This window comes from Canis lupus, chromosome X (assembly GCF_003254725.2).
Source record: "Canis lupus dingo isolate Sandy chromosome X, ASM325472v2, whole genome shotgun sequence".
NCBI classification, from domain to species: Eukaryota; Metazoa; Chordata; class Mammalia; order Carnivora; family Canidae; genus Canis; species Canis lupus.
In genome coordinates, this window is record NC_064281.1 from 39,394,572 (window position 1) to 39,414,063 (window position 19,492).

A 19,492-nucleotide genomic window follows, 5' to 3' on the forward strand; every position below is an offset into this window, starting at 1 on the left:
CTCTGCATGGTGCTGCGCTGGTCTGAGGGAAGGTCAATGTGGTCAATGTGTAGCCACTTCTTTTACCTTCTAATGCAATCTGTCTTGGTTTCTGTGATAAAGGCAGGGGCTTCAGCCTCATTCCCATGCACTATAATTCCCTCATTGGTGTCTTATTTTTAAAAAGTTGTTAGTTGCTTTTTTCATGACAGGAACAAAAGTCAAGAACAACCTATGTCACCTTCTTAGTGATATCACTCAGAAATTTTTAATTTTAATGTTTAGCTTATTTTTTTAAAGATTTATTTATTTGGGAGAGAGTGATCAGGGTAGAGGGACAGGAGAGAGAGAGAGAGAATCTTAAGCAGACTCCTCACTGAGCACAGAACCCAATGTGGAGCTCTATCTCACTACCCTGAGATCACAACCTGAGCTGAAACCAAGAGTCAGATGCTTAACCAACTGAGCCACCCAGGTCCCTTAGCTTAATTTTTTTAATAAAGTTTATCTTATCAACTATTTCTTTCATGGATCATGTCTTTAGTGTTATATCTAAAAAATCATCAACATACCCAAAGTCATCTAGGTCTTCTCTAATGTTATCTTCTAGGATTTTATAGTTTGGCATTTTACATGCATTTTGAGTTAATTGCTGTGAATTATGTAAGGGCTATGTCTAGATTCATTGTTTTACATGTAGAGGTGCAGTGCTAGTACCATTTGCTGAAGACTATCTTTGCTCCATTGTATTGCCTTGGCTCCTTTGTCAAACATCAGTTGACTATATTTATATGTACCTATTCCTGGGCTCTCTATTCTGTTCCATAGATCTGTTTGTATATTCTCTCACCAATGCCACACTGTCTTGTTGACTGTAGTTTTATAGTAAGTTTTGAAGTTGAGTAGTGTCAGTCCTCCAGCTTTGTTCTTCAACATTGTGTTAAGTGCTTTAGGTCTTTTGATTCTCTATATAAACTTTAAAAATCAGTTTGTTGATAGTCACAAAATAATTTGCTGGGAGTTTTATTGGGATTGTGTTGACTGTATAGATCAAGTTGGGAAGAACTGACATTTTGATAATATTGAGTTTTCCTATCCATCAATATGGATTATCTCTTCATTCATTTAGTTCTTTGATTTCATTTATCAAAGTTTTGTAGTTTTCATCATATAGATCTTATACATATTTTGTTAGATTTATACCTAAATATTTCATTTTGAGGGGTGCTAATATATAAGTGCTATTGTGTTTTTAATTTCAAATTTCACTTGTTCATTGTTGGCCTACAAGAAAGTGACTAGCAGGGATCCCTGGGTGGTGCAGCGGTTTAATGCCTGCCTTTGGCCCAGGACGTGATCCTGGAGACCCAGGATCAAATCCCACGTCGGGCTCCCAGTGCATGGAGCCTGCTTCTCCCTCTGCCTATGTCTCTGCCTCTCTCTCTCTCTCTGTGTGACTATCATAAATAAATAAAAATGTAAAAAAAAGGAAAGTGACTAGCTTTTGTATATTAACTTTTTATCTTGCAACCTTGCTATTATCATTTATTAGTTCTAAGAGTTTTTTGTTGATTAAGATTTTCTACATAGTGAATGGGTGACGGGCACTGGGTGTTATTCTGTATGTTAGTAAATTGAACACCAATAAAAAATAAATTAAAAAAAAAAAAAGCTGAGACTGAAAAAGTAAAAAAAAAAAAAAAAGATTTTCTACATAGATAATTATGACATCTGTGAACAGATAGTTTTATTTCTCTTCCCAATCTGTATATCATTTATTTCCCTTTCGTCTTATTACATTAAGTGGAAATTCCAGTATAATATTGGAAAGGACTAGTAAGAGGGTACATCCTTGCTTTGTAATTGATCCTAGTGGGAATGCCACTAGTTTCTCACCATTAAGTATGATGCTAACTGTAGGCTTTTTGTAGATATTCTTTATCAAGTTGAGGAATTTACCCTCTAGTCATAGTTTACTATGAGTTTTTTTTTTTATCATGAATGGATGTTGAATTTTGTCAAATATTTTTCTGCAACAATTTATATGATCACTTAATTTTTCTTTTTTAGCCTATTCATGTGATGGATTATATTAATTAATTTAAAATTTTTTAACCAACTTTGCAAACCTGGCAAAAATCCCACTTGGTCTTGGTGTATAATTGTTTTTATACATTGTTGGATTTGATTGGCTAATATTTTATTGAGGATTTTTGCATCTATGTTCATGAGAGGTATTGGTCTGTAGTTTTCTTTTCTTGTAATATCTTTTTCTGGTTTTGGTATAGGACAATGTTGGCCTCATAGAATGAGTTAGGAAATATCCTTTTGCTTATATATTCTGAAAGAGATTATGGAGAATTGATATAATTTCTTCCTTAAATGTTTGGTAAAATTCACCAGTGAATCCATCTAAGCTTAGTGCTTTCTGATTTGGACGGTTATTAATTACTGATTCAATTTCTTTAATAGGCCTATTCAGACCATTTATTTCTTCTTGTCTGAGTTTTAGCAAATTGTATCTTTCAAAGAATTGGTCCATGTCTTCTAGGTTATCACATTTGAGGGCATAGAGTAGTTCTGACATTTCTTTATCATCTTTATTATGTCCATAGACTCTAGTGATGTCTGCATTTTAATTTCTGATGTTAGTAATTGTGTCCTTTTTTTTAGTTATCCTTGTTAGAGGCTTACTTTTTTTATTTACCTTTTCAAGAAGAAATTTTGGATTTCACTGATTTTTTTCTGTTGATTTCTTGTTTTCATTTTCATTAATTTCTGCTCTGATTTCTATTATTTCTTTTTTTCTGCTTACTTTGGATTTAATTTGCTCTCCTTTTTTCTAGTTTCCTAAAGTGGAAAACATAGATTACTGATTGGGATTTTTTTTAATATATATGTATATATTAAAGGCATTTATTAAAAATAAGTACTGCTTTTGCCACACCCCATAAATTTTGATAAGTTGTGTTTTCATTTTTATTTAGTTCAAAATATTTAAAATTTCTCTTGAGATTTATTTGACCCATGTGTGATTTAGACATATGTTGTTTAATCTCAACATATTTGCAGATAATGCCTCTTTAAAAAGTAAGTGAAGGAAGACAGTTAAATGAAAACATTTTGTTGTAATCTGGTGTAGCCCAGTCCAGCACAATCAAGGCCCTCAAAATAAATGGAAATTTGAGAATATAATTTTTATATCAATGCTGGATTCTGTATTTAATAGCACACTTCTTTACATATCCAAGAGCAGTCATGAAATGCAGGGCAAGATCAACTAACTTGAGGGTGGAATTTTATTACTATAAATTTTTAAAGAACCACCACAGCTGCTGTGTGCAATGTGGAGGACTAGAATATGTGAAATCCAGTTTGGTCTCCATTATAATTAACACTATAGAAGGGATTACATTTCCTATTATTATTATTATTCAAATGCTAATACACAAATTCTTAAATCCACTCTAATCTGGTAACAGAGTTGATAATGGAAAGATGAATTACCTACTTTCTTGCTTTGCCTATTTACATTATGACTGAAAAATTATCTTATTTCATTTAATTAGGGATTAAAATAGGAATAAACTAGCATGAGTCAGTTATAAAAATAGAAGAGAAAAAGTAAAAAATAAATTTAGTATTCATTTAACTATTTTTTATCTCATTTTAATGGAGGAGAAAGTTAGCTTTTTTTCCTTCCCTCGTTGTGACTTCACTGTAGGTTGAAAACTAATAAATAAGCCATTTCTGGGCTTTCTTTTTTGATGAGAAAACATTTTTAAAAACTAGTGCTTAAGGCATCTTTCTCTTGTATGAGGAACAAATAAAACAGAATCCGGTGATTAGACTATGTTTGCAACAATTGTTTGTTAAGCCTGGGACTTTTTAGAAACAAGTATACAATTATTCATCTAATCTAAACTTTGCATTTTTCTGTTTTCAGGTCAAACTCTAAGAGTTTGAGGTCGAATTTTGATGGAGCACCCAGATGTCCTCAGCTGTCATGAGGAATACTTATCATATTTGCTTGCATATTTTCCTCGTTATATTAGATACTTAGTTATTGACATAGGGAAAAAAAGAGGTGGATTAAGGAGTTAACCTATCAATCACTCTAGCCAAGGGTCAATATTACCCTTGACATGCACGATCCAAGGCTTTCAGCTTTACTGCATCCTTTTAGAAAGAAGACATTGTTTCCATGTGACTAATAAAATAATAATAATGAAGATGTAGTAATAAGAAGAAAAAGAACAGATTCCTATTGAGTACCTACTATCCAAGTATACAAGCATGTACACACACACACACACACACACACACACACACTGCCTCTTCTTTCCAGCATGGTTATTATCACCTCCTTCCTCCCTATTGGTGAAATACTAGAAAAGAGGTTTATTGATGCTTACAGAGGCCTTTAAGATGCATTGGTTTGGTATGAAATATCCTCACAGGTACGGAAATGTGACATTAACCAAGGGTTTCTCAGCTTGGACCAATGTTTGCAGTATTATGTAAGGCATTGTTTGCACTTCAGAAAGAAGGATCAGCAAGGGAAGAAATGATGCAAAGGGTTTGCTTAGTTTGGGGGAAAATTTTTCTTTGTTAGAGACTTAACTTCTCTCCTAAATACCAAGAACAAAAAAAATAACAGCCCTATAAATAGAACGAATGTGGAAATACTGCCAGGACTGAAAATCCCAGCCCATAACAACTGCCATTCTTAGGGAACTTCCAGAGGGGAAGTTCCAGAAGGAACTACTCCTTTTGCTCCCAGCAAAAATAAGGGTTAAGAGGGGGAAGTTTCCCTTACCTGTTGTTAATTGCCTAAATGTGTATCAAACCTTCATTGATGCAAGAGCTTCTTGGGAAGTTTACACACATATATAGAGAAAAAGGAGGCAATGACAGGGTTTAGCTTTTCTATTACCTTTGTAATGTTCTCAAGTATAATAAATGCTGAACATCTCAGAGGAATATACTCTAAGGCTTGAAAAAGCTTGAAAGATGCAAGATGCATCTTTTTCATCTTTGTCAGGTTAAGATGACCCAAATAGCTCCTTCTGCTTCAAATGTCTATGGATGCCTCTGAATAGACAGATTCACTGGCAATGTGTAACTAGACCTGATTGTGTCACTGGGCTTGGGTAAAGCATTTGCGTTAAGCCCTGTGCTGTATTCCATGGCACTGTTGATGAACTGAGGTGGTATTCTGGTCAATTTAACGATCAATGAATTTAAACAATGTTTTTTTATTTTTTAGCTGAATTGGTTGGTTATTTTACTGAATTGATTAAATCAGAGGGAAGAGGTTGCATGCTCACCTGAAGAAAATGTGAGAAAAATTATCGTGTTCTAACAATTGATGACAATCATCACTTTTTTTGATATGCCAATTCTTTTTTTAAGATCTATTTATTTATTTGAGAGAGGGAGAAAGCTTGTATGCATTCAACTGGGGGAGAGGCATAGGCAGAGAATTCCAAGCAGACTCTCCACCGAGGGCAGAACTCATTAGATCATGACCTAAGCTGAAACCAAGAGTTGGTCACTTAACCAACTGAACCACTCAGACACTCCAAGATCATCACTTTTTTATGATAAATCCATACCATTTGGGTTTCTTTAAAATGATTATTGAACTTTTTTTTAACTACTCACTTCTATGCACAGTACCAGGCAAGGTATAGGTATGCAAAACTGAACAAACCATTGTGATTTTTGCCCTCATGGAATTTATAGCTTAGATGACAAGAGAGGGGCTTTGAATAAATAATTAGACAAATAAATAAATACATAAAAACAATGAGTGCAATTTACTTTATACTTCAAAAAATGAAGAAAAGGCATTTTTAAAAAAGGAAAGCAAGGCAGCCCAGGTGGCTCAGCAGTTTAGTAATCCTGGAGACCCAGGATTGAATCCCACGTTGGGTTCCCTGCATGGAGCCTGTTTCTCCCTCTGCCTGTGTCTCTGCCTCTCTCTCTCTCTCTGTGTGTGTGTCTCTCATGAATAAATAAAATCTTTTTTAAAAAAAGGAAAGCAAAGTGGTTTTAACCTTTTTCTTTTTTTCTTTCCTTCCTTCCTTCCTTCCTTTTTTCCTCCCTCCTCCTCCCCTTGTTGCTTTATTAGGGAATGTATAGATTGAAGGAGGTTGGAATATATAAACATGAGGTAAACCTAAGAGACAACATGAACAGTTTCCTCAAGTAGAAAACATGGGAAAAAGAATAACAGAGTGTAAAAAAGGAAGTGGAGTAGGGAAGAAAAAACACTCAAGACCCCATGCATTCCATTTAAAATATATGAGGATAGAAATTAATGGCACAGATTGGTAAGCCTAGAGAAATAAATCCAGAGGAAGGAAATCACTTAAAGAAGAATTTTCTTAATTTTTTTGTTAAGTTTGGTTTTGTTTTGTTTAAGTTTTGGTTTGGTTTGGTTTGGCTTTTGGGGTTTTTGTTCTAAGATTTATTTATTTATTTATTTATTTGAGAGAGAGTGTGTATGCAAGTTGGGAGGAGGGGCAGAGGGAGAGGAAGAGAGAGAACCTCACGCAGACTCCTTGCCCAGTGGGGAGCGGGAGGCAGGGCTCAATCGCAGGATCATGGCTTAAGCTGAAATTAAGAGTCAGACACTCAACTGACTGAGCCACCCAGGCAAACTTGCTTTATATTGTTTTTGAACTATTGTCACGAAGTAGATTTTATTGGCAGATTTTTGGTAGAATAATTAATTACTGGCTCAGAAGAATGAAATGTAATGCCCATGGTCACATAGGATAGCTGGGTTGAGCCACCAGGTCTCCTAATACCTAAGCCAAGGTTCTTTTCACTGTATTTCTTCAATTCTAAGTAAAGAAAGATTTCCAGGGGCACCTGGGTGGCTCAGTGGTTGAGCATCTGCTTTCAGCCCAGATCGTGATCCTGGGGTCCTGGGATAGAGTTCTGCATCAGGCTCCCCACAGGGAACCTGCTTCTCCCTCTGCCTATATCTCTGCTTATGTCTCTGCCTCTCTCTGCGTCTCATGAAAAAATAAATAAAATCTTTTCTTTTTTAAAGAAAGATTTCCAAATGCCATGCCTCACTCTTTTTAAAGGACATCTTAGTTTGCATAGGAACAAATTGTCTACAGTTTGGCCGATTGCAGGATATTTATTTCCCATCTCTCTTGATTGCCTGTGGTCACACTCCTAGCCTCTGTCTAGCTTATACTCGGATTTACCTGGTGGGTGAGATTGGGAGAAAAAATTGGAAAGATGCAACTCTGTTCCTTCCTTCCCCTAGTATCTACCTGCAGAGAGCTTTGAGTTTCCTTTTTTTTTTTTTTTAAGACTTCATTTATTTGACAGAGAGCGAGCGAGCAGCACAAGCAGGGGTAGCAGCAGGCAGAGGGAGAAGCAGCCTCCCCGCAAAGAAAGGAGCCCAATGCTGGGCTCTATACCAAGGTCGGGATCATGACCTGAGCTGAAGGCAAATGCTTAACCTACTGATCCAACCAGGTACTCCAAGAGAGCTTTGAGTTTCCATGAGAAAGGCCTGTGACAGGCCGATAACCCACCTAAGCTTCATTCTCTAAACAGCTTTAGCAATAACAAACCTGATATTTTTATCTCATCGTTTGAGTCCTGCAAGCTCAGATGGGAGAGAAGGAGGTAAATTATTGAGACTCCTCTAAGCCCAACATATTTTATCAAGAGACATATTTCGTAGTGCTTCAAATGGACACTGTTTATATTCCATCTCTGACACTAGCTGTGTGATCTTGGGCAAATTGCTTAACTCCCCTGGATCTCCACAAAATGGGACAATAACAGAATCTACCTCGAAGTGTTCATGTAAAATTTAAACAAATTTCCGGTGTCTGACACATAGCTCTATATTAATGTTAGCTTTGTTTTTCTTTAAGATAAAATTAACTAGTTTTTTTTTTTTTTTTTTTTTTTTTTTTTTTTTTTTTTTTTAAAGATTTTATTTATTTATTCATGATAGTCACAGAGAGAGAGAGAGGCAGAGACACAGGCAGAGGGAGAAGCAGGCTCCATGCACCGGGAGCCCGATGTGGGATTCGATCCCGGGTCTCCAGGATCGCGCCCTGGGCCAAAGGCAGGCGCCAAACCGCTGCGCCACCCAGGGATCCCAAAATTAACTAGTTTTTTAACAGTAGTTTATGAATGTACAAGGGACAATCTTTCAAGAAGTCTTTCAAGAAGACTGTGTCATATATGGGGATTTTTATATTATACAAATATTTCAAATATTTATTTTTATATGGATACAATGAAGTTTATGGTTAAAAGTATGGACTCTGAAGTTAGACACCTTGGTTCAAATTCTAGCCTCATGACTTACCAGTTGTGTGACTTTAGACAGGTTACTTAACCTTGAATCTCAATTTTCTCCTATGTGATATAAGGATAATGATAATATCCAACTTAAAAGATTGTTGTGGAAAATGGCAATATATATAAAGTACTTATTGATCTGATATTCATTATATATTTATTAAAGAAAGTAAATACATAAAAATGGAGTGGAATTGCCAGGGCCTGTGGTAACTCTATGTTTAACCTTTTGAGAAACTGAAAGACATTTTCCAAAGCCGTTGAAATATTTTACATTCCCACCAGCAGTGCAGGAGAGGTCCAATTTCTCCACATCTTCACCAACACTTCTTGTCCATCTGTTTAATTATAGCCAACCCGGTGGATGTGAATTGGTTTCTCATTATGCTTTTGACTGGCCCTGAAGTCAAATGATGGTAAGCATTTTTCATGTTGATTGGCCATTCTTGGAGAATTGTGTACTCAGATCCTTATGCATGAAATATCTTCCTGGAGAAATGTGTATCAGAAATATGTATGAGAAATGTGTATCAGAAATATCTTCTTGAAGAAATATGTACTCCAATCCTTGTGCACATTTTAAGTGGGTTGTCTTTTTATTATTGAATTGTAAGAGTTCTTTATATATTCTAGGTGCAAGTCCCTTATCAGATATATGATTTGCAAATATTTTCTCCAATTCACTGAGGTGTCTTTTCACTTCCTTGATCATGTCCTTTGAAGCACAAAAATGTTTACTTTTGAAGAAGTCTAATTAATCCATTTCTGTTGTTGCTCTCATGCTTTAGGTTTCATATCTAAGAAGTCTTTGCCTAACCCAAGGTCCTGATGACTTACTCCTGTATTCTCTTCTAAGTGTCTTATAATTTTAGTTCTTATATTTAAATTAATGATACATTTTAAATTAATTTTTGTGTCTGGTATTAGGTAGTAGTCTAATTCTTTTTTTTTTATTTTTCAGGTGGATATCCAGTTGTTTCAGCACCATTTGCTGAAGACTATTCTTTCCTTATGGAATTAACTTGGCACCTTTCTTGAAAATCAATTAACTATAAATGGGAGGCTTTGCTTGTGGACTCCAATTCTATCCCATTGATCTATATGTCTATCTTCATGCCAGTATCACACTGGTTTGATTACTGTATCTTTGTGGTAACTTTTGAAATCAGAAAGAATGAGTCCTTCAACTTTGTTCTTTTTTAATATTGTTTCAACTATTATGAGAACCTTGAATTTCCATATGAACTTTAGGATTAGCTTATAAATTTCTGCAAAGAAGACAGCTAAGATTTTCATATGTTATATATGAAAATCTCCATATCTCATATCTCCATATAATAATATTAAGCCTTTTGATTCATGAGCAAAGGATGAGTTTCCATTTATTTACATTTTCTTTCCATTCTTTCAACATTGTTTTGCACCTTTCAGAGTATAAATTTTGCACGTTTTAAAAAATTTATTCCTAAGTATTTTACTCTTTTTGATATTATTTTTTAAAGATTTTATTTATTTATTTATTTGAGAGGGAGAGAGAGAGAGAGAGAGAGAGCACAAACGGGGAGGATGTCTTTTGCCCATTTCATGATTGGATTGTTTGTTTCTTTGGTGTTGAGTTTAATAAGTTCTTTATAGATCTTGGAAACTAGCCCTTTATCTGATATGTCATTTGTAAATATCTTCTCCCATTCTGTAGGTTGTCTTTGAGTTTTGTTGACTGTATCCTTTGCTGTGCAAAAGCTTCTTATCTTGATGAAGTCCCAATAGTTCATTTTTGCTTTTGTTTCTTTTGCCTTCGTGGATGTATCTTGCAAGAAGTTACTATGGCCGAGTTCAAAAAGGGTGTTGCCTGTGTTCTTCTCTAGGATTTTGATGGAATCTTGTCTCACATTTAGATCTTTCATCCATTTTGAGTTTATCTTTGTGTATGGTGAAAGAGAGTGGTCTAGTTTCATTCTTCTGCATGTGGATGTCCAATTTTCCCAGCACCATTTATTGAAGAGACTGTCTTTCTTCCAATGGATAGTCTTTCCTCCTTTATCGAATATTAGTTGCCCATAAAGTTCAGGGTCCACTTCTGGATTCTCTATTCTGTTCCACTGATCTATGTGTCTGTTTTTGTGCCAGTACCACACTGTCTTGATGACCACAGCTTTGTAGTACAACCTGAAATCTGGCATTGTGATGCCCCCAGATATGGTTTTCTTTTTTAAAATTCCCCTGGCTATTCGGGGTCTTTTCTGATTCCACACAAATCTTAAAATAATTTGTTCTAACTCTCTGAAGAAAGTCCATGGTATTTTGATAGGGATTGCAAACCCTGGGATCATGACCTGAGCCAAAGGCAGACACTTAACTGACTGAGCCACCCAGGCACCGTCTTTTTGATATTCTTTTGGTTCATTGTTAACATATAAAAATACAATTATTTTATGTATATTGATCTTGTACCTGGCAACCTTACTAAACTTCTTTAATAGTTTTTTGTGTATGTATTATATATATATAAGGTCAGTCATGTAAAAATGGAAATGGTTTTATTTCTTCCTTTCTAATCTAGATGCTTTTTATTTCTTTTTTTTTTTTCTTATCTAATTGCCATGACTAGATCCTCCAGGACAATGTTGAAAGGAAGTAAGTGGAGTAGATATTCTTATTTTGTTTCTGATCTTAGGGAGTATTAATTATGATGTTAGCTATGAATTTTTTGTGGATGCCCTTTATGAGAAAGAAGTTCCTTTCTACTTCTAGTTTGTTGAGACTTGTTATCACAAAGAGGTGTATTTTATCAAATGGTTTTTCTGCATTTATTGAAGTGATCATGTGGTTTTTGTTTATTATTCTATCAGTATATTACATTACATTGATGTTAAAGCAACCTTGTGTTCTTGGGATAAGTCCGGCTTGATCATGGTATCTAATCCTTTCTATATGTTGATAGGTCCAGTTTGCTGGTATTTTATTGAGGAACTTTGTGTCTATATTCATAAGAGATAGTGGCTTGTTAGTTTTATTGTCATATCTTTGGTTTTGGTGTTGGGTTAATATTGACCTAATAAAATAAGTTGGAAATTGCTCTCATCCTCTTCTACTTCTTGGGATAGTTTGTGAAGAAATAGGATTAACTCTTCTTTCAATGTTTGGTGAAATAAATGTTTGGTAAATTATCTGGGAATGGGCTTTTCTTTGTGTGAAATTTTAAAACTACTAATTCAACATCTTGTGACACTTCTATTCAGATTTTCAATTTCTTCTTGAATCAGAGTTGGTAGTTTGTGTCTTCCATTTCATCTATGCTATCTAATTTGTTGGCATATAGTTGTTCATAATATTTGTTCATAATCTTTTTTATTTATGGAAGGTTGGAAGTAGCATTCTCTCCTTCATACCTGGTTTAGTAATTTGAGTCTTCTCTCTTTTTCCCTTAGTCAGTCTGGTTAAAAGCTGTCCATTTTGTTGATCTTTTTTTAACAACCAACTTTGGGTCTGGTTGATTTCCTCTATTGGTTTTGCATTCTCTACTTCATTAATGTTGTCTCTAATCTTTATTATTTCATTCCTTCTGCTTTATTTGGGTTTAGTTTGCCTTTTTTTCTAGTTCCCTAAATAGGTTACTCATCTGACATCTTTATATATATATATATATATGTGTGTGTGTGTGTGTGTGTGTGTGTGTTCAGAGCTATGCATTTCTTTTTAGTCAGTGCTTTCCCTACCTCCTGTAAGTTTTGGTATATTGTATCCTACTTCTATTCATCTCAAAGTATTTTCCAATTTCTGTTGTGATTTCTTCTTTGATCCATTTGTTATTTAGAAGTGTGTTACTTGATTTCCACATATTTTTGAGTTTCACAACTAATTTTTGTTATTGGTTTCTAATTTCATCCCTTTGTGGTCAGAGAACATATTTGCTATGACTTCAGTCCTTTTAAATTTACTGAGTCTTGTTAGATGGCTCTGCATATAGTCTATACCGGAGAGTGTTCTGTATGCACATCAAAAGAATGTGCATTCTATTGTTCTGTGGAGTGATCTAAAGAAGTCTTTTCTAGTTGGTTTATAGTGTTGTTCATATATTCTACTTCCTTGTTGATCTTCTAATTTTTCAAGCCATTATTAAACATGGGTTAGTGGAGTCTTTAACTATTATCATTCATGGTATACATATTTTTATTTTAATTCTATAGATATTTCCTGCTTAGCCCTCTACCCATTTGCTATACTTGAAAACCATAGTTAAACCTTAATACCCCACCAGAGTTCATCCATCTCTGCTCCTTTTGTCCACATATACACCAGAGAGAGACACAGAACTTTGGGAATGGAGAGGAGTAAATGTGGGGAAGTCCCAGAGCTTCGTGGTATAAAGGATCAGGACAGGACACTAGTGGCAGACTTAAAAGATCAAACCAGGTTAAATATGATGGAAGTCTGAATTCAAACTAGGAAATTTCAAAGTTCAGGGTTCTAAATTGTATTGTAGAAATCACAGATGGGTATGATTTTATGGTTAATTAATTTTGACAAGAGTGCCAAGATAATTCAATGAGAGACAGAATGGTGTCTCAAGAAATGGTGCTGAGACAACTAGGCATCCACATGCAAAAAAAAAAATCGCAGTCAGACCCCTATGTCACACCAAATACAAAAATTAATTCAAAAGGGATCATAGGCCTAAATGTAAGAGCAAAAACTGTAAAACTGTTGGAAGAAAACAAAGGAGTAAAACCTCATGACATTGAGTAAGGCAAAGTCTTCTTATATATCACACCAAAAGCATAAGCAATTAAAGAAAAAATAATTAGGGGATCCCTGGGTGGCTCAGCAGTTTAGCGCCTGCCTTTGGCCCAGGGCGCGATCCTGGAGTCCCGGGATCGAGTCCTGCTTCGGGCTCCCGGCATGGAGCCTGCTTCTCCCTCCTCCTGTGTCTCTGCCTCTCTCTCTCTCTCTGTCTATCATAAATAAATAAGTATAAATCTTTAAAATAACATAAAATAAAGAAAAAATAATTAGACTTCATCAAAATTTAAAACTCTGTGTTTCAACCGTTGTTATTAAGGAAATGAGAAGACAACTCACATAAGGGGAAAAATATTTGCAAATCATATATCTGATAGGGACTTGTGCCCAGAGTAAATAAAGAACACTTACAATTTAAAAATAAAAAAGACAATTAAATGAATTAAAACAGAGGCAAAGGATTGAATAGACATTTCTCTAAAGAAGATATACATACACATGCTTAATATCATTAGTCATCAGGGAAATATAAATTAAAACCACAGTGAGCTTGCAGCATGGCCACTGAAGCTGCTGCTGCCTTAGCATTCCTGAATCAGGAGAGCTGAGCTCATGCCTGGGGAGGGTGGGGGCTAGTCTGTGAGTCCTGGATGCGGTCACTATGGACAGTTTTTCCTTTGGCTGTTAGCTCTCTAGCCATACCCGCTCTTTCACCTTGAAGGTAGAGGAAGAGGATGAGGTGGAGCACTTGCTGGCTTTGGCCATGCTCTGCCTCACCAAGAGGGCTGAAGAGGAATGTAATGTGGTAGAAGTCATGGCCAGGAAGCATTACCACCAAGAGATTGCTGTCCCTGTGGCCAACCTCAAGTTGTCCTGCCAATTCATGTTTAGTTTGGATGACCTCCAGCTCCAACCACCTGTAACCTTCTGTCTGAAATCAGGTTCTGGCCCCATGTAAATTGCTGGGCAGCACCAGATTGTTTCTATAAGCAATGATGTTTCTGAGGAAGAAGAGAGTGAAGAGATACCTGGGTAGCTCAGTGGTTGAACGTCTGCCTTTGGCTCAGGTCATGATCCCAGGGTCCTGGGATTGAGTCCCGCGTCGGGCTCCCTGCATGGAGCCTGCTTCTCCCTCTGCCTGTGTCTCTGCCTCTCTCTGTGTCTCTCATGAATAAATAAATAAAATCTTTTAAAAAAAAGAAGAGAGTGAAGAAGGGAGGTGGAAGAAGCTGAGTTGTGCCCCATCCTGCCTGCCAAGAGGCAGGGGGGCAGGTTCTAATCTCCTTGGAATGGGAGGGATTCTGAATTTCTACCCTGACCCTCTTTCCCCCACTTGCCTATGAGATCGGAGGTCAACATCTGAAGCTCAGGACTACATAGTTTTAATACTTTTTACATTTTCGGATAAAAGTTGAAATAAAGTGATGTGAAAGTTTTTGGAAAAAAAAACACAGTGAAATACTACCTCACATTCACTAGGATTGCTATAATGAAAAAGATGGACAAGAATAAGTGTTGATGAGGATGTGAAGAAATTAGATTTTTATACACTAGTAAAAGGAATGTAAAATGATGCAAGCCCTTTGGGAAATAGTTCAGTTGTTCTTTAAATAATTAAATGTGCAGTTACCATATGACCCAGAAATTCTACTCTGAGGTATATCCTCAAGAGAAGAGAAAGCATATATCCTCACAAAAACTTGTATATGAATGTTCATAGCAGCATTATTCACAAAGTCCAAAATGGAAAAAACCTGAATATCCATAAACTGAAGAATGGATCAACAAAATGTGGCACAATCATACAATGTAATATTATTTAGCCATAGAAGGTAATAAAGTGCTGATACATGCTACAACATGAGTGAATCCTGAAAACGTTATGCTAGGTGAAAGAAGCCAGACTCAAAATGCCACACATTTTGTTTGATTCCATACAATCATAAAAAACACTGAATTTTATACTTTAAAATTTAAAATACTTTATACTTTATAATATTGAACTTTGTGGTTTATTAATTATATTTCAATAAAGCTATTTTTTTAAACATGAATAAGATCATTTCCCAACTCTTAGGAGAGTCACACTTCAGCATGAGTAAAATTATCATTGCCGGTTGTTTTGAGTTGAGCTTCTGTCTTGACTTCTCACCCGAGATGTCAGTGCCCTCGGGATAAACTCCTGTTACCTACCTGGAAGATGATTCTCCTGAACATCAGGGGAATGCCACACCCCATTGTGCCAACTGTCTGTCCAACTGTGGCATACATACAGTAGACATTCAGAAATTCTTGGTGAATTAAATTGGTTTCTACGAAATTCCCTCAGTTTGTGTGTGGGGAACTCAGTCTCATGTTGGATCACTCTGATTCTCGATACCATTCCTGTCTACCTGGATGCTTTACCACCTCAGAGATCTTTCTGTTTTCATCAACTGTCCTAGTGGATATGAGCCTTGCTTGTTCTACTTAAACCAAGGTCCATTTCTGCCTGTCAAGTGACCTCATATGGCTGGAGAGGCAATATGGTCTAACACAAAAATATAGCAGTTAAGAGTACAAGCCCACAGTCCCCAATTTAGATAAATAGCAAAGCTTGGTCTCTCCTCTTTCTCTCCCAGCCTCCTTTTTTTAGCTTCACACTGGTGGAAAGAATGATCTTTAAAAAATATGAATCGGATCGTGTCTCTTCCTTGCTCAACTTCTAACACAGATTGAATGCTTAATGTCAAGTACATTTCTAAGCCCTTTATGTCTATTGATGCATTTCAACTTCACAACAATAAGTATTATTATTATTTTCATTTTATAGATGAGCAAGATGAGGCACAGAAAGATTGAAGTGCTTATCCAAAAGAACACATTCACTAAGTGGTTGGGGTGAGAAATGAACCTAGACAACATGGCTCCAGAGGCCTTGATCTCAGCATTACACCATCCCCTTCTCAACAGTTGTTCCTCCCACTGAGAGTAAAATTCTTACCATGGTTTTCAAGGCCTACATGATCTGGTCCCTGCTCTCCTTATCCTCTACCACTGCCCAGTACCTGAGCTCACCATGCTCCAGTCACATGAGCCTGCTGTTAATTCCCAGTATGTATCAAGCTCTACCTCGGCCCCAGCACCTTTGCACTTTCAGTTGCCTCTGTGATGCATCTTCTCTCCTCCCCCTCCTTCATATGTCTGGCTGATTAAATGTTACCATGTCAAAGATCTTCCCTGACCTTCTTCTCTTAGCAAATACTTCCTCCCCAGCTCTCTATCCCCAGACCATTCTTGTATGACAGCAGCCTCCTCATTTTGTTCCCATCACTTTTCTCAATGTGCTTACCCTATTATGACTGCCTCCCCTCCTGGCCCACAGGCCGGTTGAGGTACGCCGACCAGTGCTTCACCCTGACCCTGCTCTACGCGCTGGTCATCCTGCCCATGTCGGCCCCGCAGGAGATCGGGTTCCAGAAATACACGAGCATCCTAGGCACCCTGGCCGCCTGCTGCCTGGCTCTGGTCATCGTGGTGCAGTACTACCTCGGGCCCCAGGGCCTCGTTCATGAGACCCGGCCTGCACTGAGGGATACCAGTTGTTGGATTAGCACGCACCCCACTCCAGTGTGATCTCACCTTAACCAATTAAATCTACAAAGACTATTTCCAAAAAAAAAAAAATCTTGATCTTGAAGATAGAGCTATGTTGATTGGTTCACCTGGCACCCAGCTCTCTATCTGACATAATGTCAGCACTTAACCAAAATTAGCTTAATGAATAATGAAGAGGGCTTAACCTATACCTTTGTTATAGCACATATCAACTTGTACTGCTATTATTCTGAACTTCTTAAAGTAGAGCTCTATTTTGTTAATTTTTGTGTAGTATATTCACATTAGAATGCTTTAATATATATTGAATAAAGAGAATAAATAAAGGCGTGAGCCATTAAGGACAGGATTTGCCAAGAAAGGCTTTGTAGAAGAGGTATACTTAAATGACTTACTTCAGTTGCCAACAACATTTTTTTCAAACATAAAGATATGCATTTTTAAGGCTCCTTATGAAGCAAACAGTTCTTGCTAAATAACATATCAATCATTCAAATGTAACTGCGAAAATACCATATGGATACTTTTATTGCAAAAAAAAATCCATGGGTTTAAGTTGTATATGAACCTACAGAACAAAAGAATTTTGCCAAACATTTAAATAGTGACAAGGTGTTAATGTTGGTTTCCAAATCCCCAAAGTGGCAGACCATATCTAGGCATACCTTCTGAACTGGATCAAGGGCCAGCTGATTTAATTCTCAACAATGGTAGTCAGTGGGGATCAATTCTTTTTTAATTCAAATGAGACAGATATGGATTAAATCAGTTGTTGTATAGGCTGTTTGTTTTATTCATACTTAACCTATAATTCATCAGTCTTATAATACAGTGCTTCAGACAAGTTCATGCAGTCGGAGCCCAGGATCAGAAGCACAGCTCTATAATTTACCTGCTGTGTGACTTCAGGCAAATTATTCTCTAACCTTTGGTTTCCTGGATTATAAAATTGAGATAATGGTAGTACCTGCCTCAGTGAATATGAAATGCTTTCCATAATGCCTGTCATACAGAAATTCTTCACTAAATGTTAGATACTAATAGTAGCATTTTGGGTGATGTGGAGGAAAAAGCACTTGTTTGATTATCAAGAGATCCAATGAGTCCTAGTCCCCATTCTTTCACTAACTAGTTGTAAGACTTTGGGCAAATCCCTTGGCCATTTCCTGTCTCAGCTTCCTCTTTGATAAATGAGGGCATTTACATGCCTACTTGTTTCAGATATCTAGTGCTGCACAATAAACTACCAAAACTTAGAGTCCTAAAACAGCAATTCATTATTCTCATAGTTCTGTGGGTCGACTGGTAGCAACTGGAAGATTCTTTTGCTTTATGTAGCATAGCTGAGGTCAATCAAGGAGCTGCATTCTGCTGGGAGTTTGGCTGAGGTGGTAACATGTAAAGTGGCCTCCCACCATCTACAGTCTCTCTCTCCGTGTCCTCTGTTCATTCCATTGTATAGCCCAAGTATCTTTACAACAATGTTTCCAAGAAGGAGTATTCCAAACGGACAAGTTCCAATGTAAACAGTTTATCAAGCCTCTATGTCATCTTGCTTGCTGATATTCCATTGGTCAAAGCTGGACAGAGAGCCAAACTTGAGTCAGTTTGGAAGAAGACTACACAAGGGCATGAATTCTGTGAGGTGTGTTTCATTGGAAGCCATCAATGGAACAGTCTACCCCACCACAATTCCAGATTTTCTTCAGAATCATCATACCCCAGCTTGGTACCTAGATTTCTTTCCATGAACTTTTCCATTTTGTCATTTTGCTTCTTAACACACTACTGTTTCGTTCACATGGCATGCTTATGGAAGCCACTATAGATGGAACTCCTTTGTCTTTAAAAAAAAAGAAGCTGTAAACAAAATTTTCCACTTTTACTTTTGTTGTAGTTTTTCCTGTTGACTTGGCCCAATCTTCCTGGAGCCGATATACTTTAATATGCTAAATTTTCAATCACTTGAAATTTTAAGTACTATTCCCCACCCCACAAAAATTTCACTACCTTTCCTTAGGCTTCCCTTAGTCCACACTCTTACCTTACCTCTTTTCTCCTATTGTATATCCTGAGAAACATTTATATAAGGTTTTCTGCTCTAGCTGCTCAGTGTTTACACAGGTCTAATCTTGATCTTTTATGGCACTTTCCTTCTACATCCTACCAGGAACAAAACAAAGGCAGCTCTCTTCACATAATGTTCAAGTACTGTTCCTGTGTCACGCGTTCCAGCAATGCTGATCATCTGCCTCTTGATGCTGAAAAGAGAAGTTCTTAATTTTCTATCCATCTGGAGCCATCTAGAGGATGTGTAGGTTCAGGAAACCCCCATCTCCCTAGCCAACAGACCCATGTGCATTGGCGCAATTGCACCCACTTTGTCCCTTGTCATCTACATGCATTTTAAAAGGCAAAGCAACAAACCACTGCTCATTAGAACAAGCTATTTCACACTATCTTCAGGGACATACCCTGTTGCTGATATAAAAACTTGACATAAGGGTTGGGTTTTTCATTTCAAAATGCCCCATTCTGGTCTCTGGCTGAGTCATTTCAGGTTGAAGTGGAAACCTAGTATCTATCTGGTTAATGGGATTGATTTAGGCAGCAAGAGGTCTGGCTGAGGTAGAGTTTAGCATTTAGCAATGATAAAGAGCTTGGAGTCTAGGCTTTCCACAAAGTTCAAAAAAATCTTGTTAAAAGGCATTTCAGGAAGCTAAACAATTTCTTCCCTGGGATTCCTCTCTTTAGAAATCAACAAAACAAAAATCACACAGATCGTATGATAATTGCGATTAACTATACTGTAATGTTTTCCTAATGT

General features: G+C 36.7%; 1 pseudogene; it reads left to right on the forward strand.

Moving 5' to 3' along the window:
- Positions 1 to 13,625: 13,625 nt before the first annotated feature.
- Positions 13,626 to 16,683, forward strand: LOC112673217 (nucleoplasmin-3-like; annotated as a pseudogene).
- Positions 16,684 to 19,492: the final 2,809 nt, after the last annotated feature.